Source organism: Coffea eugenioides, chromosome 5, assembly GCF_003713205.1.
Source record: "Coffea eugenioides isolate CCC68of chromosome 5, Ceug_1.0, whole genome shotgun sequence".
NCBI lineage: Eukaryota > Viridiplantae > Streptophyta > Magnoliopsida > Gentianales > Rubiaceae > Coffea > Coffea eugenioides.
The window spans coordinates 41,172,288-41,179,073 of record NC_040039.1 but is presented as its reverse complement, the minus strand read 5'-3'; the positions used below and the strand labels follow the sequence as shown (position 1 = coordinate 41,179,073).

At 38.3% G+C, this 6,786-nt stretch overlaps 1 pseudogene; it reads left to right on the top strand.

Moving 5' to 3' along the window:
- Positions 1-3,285: 3,285 nt before the first annotated feature.
- LOC113769963 lies at positions 3,286-5,336 on the top strand (annotated as a pseudogene).
- Positions 5,337-6,786: the final 1,450 nt, after the last annotated feature.

The following is a 6,786-nucleotide window of genomic DNA, read 5'->3' as shown; positions in this document are numbered from 1 at the left end:
TTCGAGAATGAATTTGGTTGCCTGTTCCCATAACTGAGATTGGGATGGTCTCTCCAACCGGGGTTGTATGTGTTGGAATACGGGTCATACTACTTGTGGGGCGCGGGCACGCCTCCGGCCATGTTTACCTGTTCCGCCCCGTCCTCTTGCAAAATGGGGCACGTATCCGTGCAGTGGTCCATGCTAGTACAGATTCCACACACCTTTGCTCGCGGTGTGTCTCTCATGGCCAATTGCCTGACAGCAGACGTCAACTCTGACAGTTGCTGATGGATGGATGACGTCTCTGCCTCATTGACTCTACGGGTAGGAGTGCTCTCACGGAAACCGAACTGCTGAGAGTTTTCTGCCATGACTTCAATAAGGTCCCATGCTTCCCTCGGTGTCTTGTTCGCCAGGGCTCCTCCACTCGCAGCGTCAATAATACTCCTGTCAGTTGACTGGAGTCCCTCATAGAAGTATTGGATCAACAGTTGTTCACTAATCTGATGCTGTGGACATCTAGCGCACAACTTGTTGAACCTTTCCCAAAAATCATACAATGACTCCCCGGAGTACTGCTTGATGCTGCAAATCTCCTTCCTCAAACTTGCAGCCCGGGATGCGGGGAAAAATTTCTCCAGGAATTTCTTTTTCAATTGTGCCCACGTGGTGATACTACATGCAGGTAGGTAGTATAGCCAATCCTTCGCTGCATCCTTGAGAGAGAAGGGGAAGGCTCTCAGTCTTATTTGCTCCCCAGTGACTCCAGGAGGTTTCATGCTAGAGCAAACTATTTCGAATTCCTTGACATGTTTGTGGGGTTCTTCGCCGGAAAGACCATGGAATGAAGGCAGGAGCTGAATCAACCCCGATTTCAACTCGAAAGAGGTATTTTCAGCCAGAGTTGGGAACGTGATGCACAAGGGCTGATGAGTCAGGTCTGGGGTAGCCAGCTCCCTTAATGTCTGGGTGTTGGCCATGCTAAATTCGTTTTCTACTGACTCGTTCGCAAAAGATAAGTGCCCTTCTTTTCGTCTCTTGGTTTCTTGTCTTCGCCTACGCGCTGCCTTCTCAACCTCAGGATCGTATATCAATTCACCTGTGCGAGAGGAACGGGGCATAAACTAGCAAAAATACCAAGAAAAATAAAATAACAAAAACTAAATAAATAAAAAAAACTGAATTCAAAAAGAAGCAAATAATTCAGATGCCAGTCCCCGGCAACGGCGCCAAAAATTGACAAACATCCCAAAGTCAACAAAAGTGGCTATTGCCTGCTGCCTTTCTCTCTACAAAGCTGCGGCTCTCTCCTCAATTCAAAAACAAAAACTCCAAAGCAAAATGTAAGAGGGAATAATTAACCTAAGCCTCCCTACGGAAGTCTAAATACTTCCCTCCGTTTGTGTCCGACATTTTCGGGAAGGGATTTTTCCCACAATTAAAACAAGACTTCCTCCAATAAAAATAAAATAAAAAATAAAATCTATTACAATTAGATTTCTTCATCTCTCAAGCGGGCCCCACGTGCGATGAATCTTCTAAAAGTTGAATTTAAGCACTTTTCAGCATCCATTCCTGCAATTAGCGCCCAAAACAAAATATCAGTAGAATCCACCCCAATTAAGGAGAATATTTAGTTAATTAATTGTGTAATAATGCCCAAAATACCCACTAAAATGCATCCTATCAACAAGCACTGGCCTACGGAAATTCTGTAAGATGTTCAATTCTCATACTTTTAGCTGTTCATTGTAATAATTGTACGCCGTGGTCCGATGTTTGTTGAACTCAGCCCAGAGCCACACAATTTTAGCGTACCCTTTTTTTGTTGGTTTTCTGCCAAACACACTCCCATGTCTATCTAAACACCAGGATGGATCCCCTTTACAGCTGGATTGCAGAACCCAATACAGAAAAAACAAAACAAAAAAGCCACACAAAACAGTAATTGTCGTATACAGCACCAGAAAAAACACAAGAACATCACCTCTCATTTCACTCCTTATTGCAGTTTCCTCCATCGCTGGTGTAGCCTACACAGAACCTGCCAAAAGATTGTCATCCGGACTTTGATGACTGATGTCGATTTCTCCACCGAATATGATTTCTGTGCTGACGACTGAAAATTTAACCAAATCGAAGAACTAAGTGATCCAATATAGCCTGAGAAATTTTGTAATCTAATAAACTACACTCAATTATCACTGGTAGCAGCAGTTTATTTGCCACATGAATTTAACAATTATTACAGGCTAATACATTTATTCTTGTAGCTAATTTACAAAAGGCAGAGAATAGTCTCGGAGTCCCGGCAATTTACATTAAGTATTAGAGTAAGTTACACTAACTTCTCCTCTAGTTTTTATGACAAGTGACCACTCTTCTTGATTTTGCAACAACTTCCCGTCTAGTAGTCTAGTTTGCTGTATATGTATATTACCACCAACCTTTCCTCTCATTAATAACCAAATAACGTAACATTAATAAGAGGGCATTTGATACAACTAAAAGTTGAAGTTTGAAATACAAAAATTGAAGCCCAATTTCGGGGAGTTTCAATTTGTTGAATCCATAAAGTCAAATCTATTTGATAATCAGCTAAATGCGAGCACTGAATTAAAATATTTTATTCTATGTGTATTACATAATTTAACAGTAATAGTATACTATATTTATATATTATATTAGTTTCTTAAATATTTCTTCTTAATACTAATAAATTATATGCTAATATAGAAAGTGTGTTTGCGTGTGTGCGTGGTAGTATGTGTTTTAGTGTGAAATTGTGTCTGCTCGAGAGAAGAAATATATATATGTGTGTTGTTTGTTTGACAAAATGATTATGTTTTAAATTGTATGTTGTAGAGAAATTGGTATACGTGTGTGTGTGTGAAAGGGAGGGCGAAGAGAAGAGGGAGAGAATATGTATGTGTATGAGAGCGCGCATATGTAAGAGAATACATGTATATGTGTGAAAATGTGTGAGGGAGAGTATGCATATATGCGTAAAAATGTGCAAGAGTGTGAGATAATACATTTCTGTAAATATTGCCGTAAGTGATACAACTTTCACTCAAAATTTTATGTACAAATTAAGTGAGTTTCAATAAATTCATAAGTAAGCAAATTCTGTTATCAAACAAGTTTTATAGAAACAGCGCTCAATGTACTAAATTTTCAATGGCGCCATCATACAGATCATAACAACAACTGGCTATCTGACTATAAATTGGGGTAAGTGGTTTGGCATAGTTTCTAACTTTCCATGCTAGGACCGTCCCAGAATTTTTTTACCCAATCCTCATGGATATTCTCTTTTTCCTTGGTGCATTTCTCCTCTTTGGTTTGATGGCAGTCAAAATTGTAAAGAAATCCAAGCCTGTGAAGCTGCCACCAGGGCCGAGAAAACTGCCAATTGTCGGCAACTTGCATCTGCTTAGGGGCTCACTAACTCATCGAATTCTGGCAGACTTAGCCAAGAAATATGGACCCTTGATGCATCTTCAGCTTGGTGAAGTTTCAACTATAATTGTGTCATAACAACCATATTTTCTAGTAGGCATACTTTTCTACAAGAATACTGATATTACCTTTTCTCCATATGGTGATTACTGGAGACAACTACGCAAGATTTGCATGTTGGAGGCTCCTAAGCGCAAGCATGGTTCAAAGTCGCGGTCGCGATTTGGACCGTTTCACATCGGTCTAGGCATATCGGTCGCGGTCTCGGCGAGACACGAATTTTTGAAATATTTAATATTCTAAAAATTGTAAAAAATATGATAAACAAAAATAATTAAAAATTAGTAAAAATAATAAAAATTCGAGTTGACTCGGGATGACTCGGAATGATTCGGTGTGACTCGGCCGTTTCAACCCTTCACGGCGACGTTTCGGTGAATTGAGTATCTGGGCATCGTTTCGTCACGGTATCGTATCGACGAAGACCGAGACAGTAACGACTCGGCCGAGTCTTCGAACCATGAGTGCAAGGCGTGTCCAAATGTTCCGATCAATAAGGGAAGATGAAGTCTTGAATATGATCAAATCAATCTCTTCACAAGAGGGATCAGTTATCAATCTTACAGCAAAGTTGTCTTCTCTGACATTTAGCATCATTAATCGGGCTGCTTTTAGTAAATGAAGCAAATACCATGATGAGTTCGTGTCACTTATGGACGATGTTGCGATATTTCTGTCAGGGTTCAATATCACGGACATGTACCCTTCTTTCAAGATTCTCGAAAGAATTACTCGAATTAGGCATAAACTGGAGAGGCTACACAAACAGATTGATGAAGTAGTTGAAAACATTCTCAATGAGCACAGAGTCAAAAGAGCAGAATCAACACCTGGTTATGGAGAAGCAAAGCAGGATCTAGTTGACGTTCTTCTAAATATCCAACAATCTGGGGAATTTGGAGTTCCACTTACTGACAATAACATCAAGGCAGTCATATTTGTAAGTGAGTCCTTTTTTCACCTCTGCAGACTCAAATCAAACATTTTCTTATAGGTTGTGTTTAGTTTTTAATAGGACCAGGAATAGTAGTGGAGCTAATATCGATCCTATAGAACACAGCTACTTTTCTTAGGATACATTTCAATTCCACTTCCAATTTAAATATAGCACCAAATGTAGCCATATGAATGATATCAATGAGTGCTACATTATAATCTGGTTCACTCTCCTATTTCCATCAACTAAACTTGAAGTTACTCATTCTGTCTAGGAAATGTACTTTGCCGGCGTGGAGACGTCGTCAACAACTATGGCGTGGGCAATGGCTGAAATGATTAAAAACCCAAGACTACTAAAAAGATCCCAAAATGAAGTACGACAACTTTATGGTGAAATGGGCAATGTTGATGAGTCGCAATTACATGAATTGAAATACTTGCAAGCAGTTATTAAAGAAGCTATGAGATTGCACCCTGCTGCTTCACTGTTACTTCCAAGGGAATGTAGTGAACAATGTGAAATCCAGGGATATGAAATCCCGGTCAAAACCAGAGTCTTTATCAATGCCTGGGCAATTGGTCGAGATCCAGACTATTGGACTGAACCTGAGAAATTCATTCCAGAGCGATTTCTTGATTCTGAAATCAATTTCAAGGGAAAAACTTTTAATTACATACCATTTGGAGCAGGAAGAAGGATGTGCCCTGGCATATCATTTGCTCTTCCTAACATCGAGCTACTTCTTGCTCAACTGCTCTACCACTTCGATTGGAAGCTCCCTGGTGACTTAGAACAAGAACAACTAGACATGACTGAGGTATTTGGCGTCACAGTCAGGCCAAAGCAGGATCTCCTCTTGATTCCCACTCCTTACCACCCTTCTTCTCTCTGAGAAATTTGTCATCCACCATGGTCTATGAATACTATGACTTTAAAAACTGTCTGAAATCACTACAAATTATGTTTTGCACAAGCGAGTTAGATGCTTAACAAGTAGTACATTTGAATTTGTTTGATTTCTTATTCACAGATGGAGAAGATCGAAACTCACTAGAGTAAAAATATCACGGAGCCTAGATACTTAACAAATACTACATTTGAATTTGTTTGATTCCTTATTCACAGATGGATAAGATCAAAACTCACTAGAGTAAAAATATCACGGAACCATTGTGTATAATATCAATCTCCCACTAAAATGCATGGCTCCAGATTGTTTGCTAGTATAATTCCAATGCAATTTATCATGAAAGAAGACAAAGTTGACAATAGAGCTTCTCAGTGTAAGGAAGATCAAGTGTCCGTCATGGGGTCTTCATAAAATTTCAAGTTGTTGCTGTTTCAGTTTACTGCTGAGCTCCAATCAAAGTGACATAAAAATTGTGCAAACGATAGTCCCAGGACATATACTTTTACAGAGCAGATTTTGTTGCTGCTTTAGTAGTGCTAAATCTGGACTTCCAATCCAAAACTATTTTTGGTATGAAAGATGCAATTCAATGAATCTAAAAGAAAAAATAAAAAAAGGTCACTTAGTACAGTCATCCGAGAAAAGGATGTTCCTAATGTCAGTAACTGGTGATTGTAGTTGAGTATGAGCAAGCCTCTAATTAGAAAGTAGAAATTGTCAAGAACAAGTCCATTGATGGATGAAGTAAACTTGTTTGATCAATGACGAGCAATAATTTATTGGGCTAAATACACTTTACCCCTCTATGGTTTAGCGCTTTTTCACACAATCCCCTTATGATTTCAAAAGTTATACATAACTTTCTTATGATTTGAATTAACATATTAAATGACGAAATTTACATTCCATAACGGAGTCAACTAAAATAACAAAAATACACCTATGTAAAGTTAAAAATTATTTTTTAATCATGAGTGGTTATGTATATATTTTGAAAATCATAAAGGGGTTATATGATAAAATACTAAATCATAAGGGGGTTATATGTTAAAACATAAAATCATATGGAATCAGAATGTAATGCATGTTTTGTTTATATATTTTTTTACCATTTCAACCATTATAGTTTTTAAACAAGGGTAATTTCGATATTTTCATGAGTTGAGTGTTAAATCTGGACTTCCGATCCAAAACTATTTTTGATACGAAAGATGCAATTCAATGAATCTAAAAGATAAAATTAAAAAAGGTCACTTCAGTACAGTCATCCGAGAAAAGGAGATTCCTAATGTCAGTAAGTGGTAATTGTAGTTGAGTAATGCATTGAACAAACCTCTAATTAGAATGTGGAACTTGTCAAGAACGAGTCCATTGATGGATGAAGTAAACTTGTCTGATCAATGACGAGCAATAATTTATTTCCCATTTGAAT